The 1,815-nt window shown below is 44.0% G+C and overlaps 1 non-coding gene across 1 annotated transcript; it reads right to left on the bottom strand.

Annotated features, from left to right (window-relative positions):
* Positions 1-1,075: 1,075 nt before the first annotated feature.
* Positions 1,076-1,239, bottom strand: LOC115872939. The gene has a single exon (XR_004048130.1). It is a non-coding gene; the product is annotated as a U1 spliceosomal RNA (small nuclear RNA).
* Positions 1,240-1,815: the final 576 nt, after the last annotated feature.

Genomic DNA, 1,815 nt, shown 5'->3' on the forward strand with positions numbered 1-1,815 from the left:
CTCATTACTCAAACCCTTCCAATGACGTCCATCCCATTCAGAGTAAAATCCAAAGCTCTTACAATGGCTTCGAAGGCCCGCCTTCATCTGACCCTTTGTTATTTTCCAGTCCCTTCCCCTCTGCCTCGCTCTCCTCGCTCTGCTGTGGGCACATGGAACATACCAGAACCTAGTCTAGATAGTCATAAGGTCAGGGCAGAATGACTTTGTGAATTTCTGAAAATGTAACTCTTTACTGGGGTAGAAAACCCCATCTTTCTCCTGCTGAGTGGCTGGTGGTTTCCAAGTGCCAGCCTCGGAGATTGCAGCCAAATGAGTAATTACAGCACCGAGGGCTTAGCAGCAGCTCAGCGACATTGGGTTGTTTCAGTTTTCCTTGCTTTAGTTTTCCCAGGGCTGAGAAGATTTTCTCTGGGTATCATGATGGTTTCCCTCCTCCCTTCTTTAGGTTTCTTGTCCCTGCTTCAGTTTTTCTCCCCAGCGCTAATTGCCCATCTATTACATTTTATCTCTTTTATTGTTTTTCTCCCTCAACTAGACCCTAAGCTCCATATCAGCTACTGTATTTCTATGATGTCTGACATGTTATGTGCTCCACTGCAAATATTTGTAGAATGCTGAATAAATCACTGTCCCTAAAACACACAGACCATAGGCACATAGAAGATGTAGTTTTTATATAATTTCTTGTCAACTTAATATATAAAAGTGTAAGGGTAGAGTCTAACCTGTCAGTCAAGTCACAGTGTGATGGTACTTCCTTGTGGGTGTGGCCTGTTCATAAGGAGGGCCCTGGGAACCCCCACCCAGCTCTCTGCCTTCAGCTTCCTGCTGGTGGACCCTAGTTGTGGCCAGAGCCCTGAAGATGCCTCCACTGCCATTGGATCCACAAGACTTTGCACCCACTGGCCTGTGATATTCCTGCATTCTGCATCATTGCTTATGACCGTGTGAGTCTGAAGAGGGACTTATGGACTAGGTTCGGATTAATGGACTGGAGTTGGAATGGGCTGGGATGTTTTCCTGATATATAAAGCTTCTCGATATAAAGCTTTTACTTTTCTTTTTTTCTTATCAGGGGAAAGCACGAACACAGTGCCCCACTACTACAAATTATGCAGTCGAGTTTCACACATTTGGGGAAATCGCAGGGGTCAGCACACCCGGAGTGCAATGGATGAACCTCGCCCTGGGAAAACCACCTTTCTGATGATGGTATCTCCCCTGCCAGGTAAGTAAAATATAAAGCTTTTTCTTACACATATATGAGTGTCACTGAATTTGATTCTCTAATCAACCCCCTGCTTAACACTGACAACATAGATGAAATGAGCCAGTTCAGTAGCAGGAGCTGCCCCTCTGTATTATCCCTGCATCCCTTTCCAGTGGGGTTCTGGTCCAGAACCTGCTAATAAGAGGCACTGAAGGGAGATTTGAGGGATGGAAGAGAAACCACAGTCCACTTATTGGACACCAACAATACATGGACCCGTGGCAGATGTGAGGTTTGCTTGAATTCTTGCACATTCTCCTATGACCTGCTTTAAAACCTTGGAAGGCACTGTTACTTGAAAGCTAGTGGCTCTTTTCTCAGGCCTGTAACCCTTTAGCTTTTCCATTGGTTCAGCAAACACTAAATACTCTTTATAAAGGCCTTTTTTCTTCAATTTTTTTTCTGACTGAATTCTAATATACCAAACTTAGAATTCTGAATGCATTAACACTTATGCATAGAAAAGCACACAAATCTATTCAAATATTCAACTGTAAGCATGAATCTCTGTCCCCAGGCTAACCTTCTCCTCAGATCTTTCA

Source organism: Echinops telfairi, unplaced genomic scaffold (assembly GCF_000313985.2).
Source record: "Echinops telfairi isolate 266 unplaced genomic scaffold, ASM31398v2 ScPeMD7_7458;HRSCAF=8496, whole genome shotgun sequence".
Classification (NCBI taxonomy): domain Eukaryota; kingdom Metazoa; phylum Chordata; class Mammalia; order Afrosoricida; family Tenrecidae; genus Echinops; species Echinops telfairi.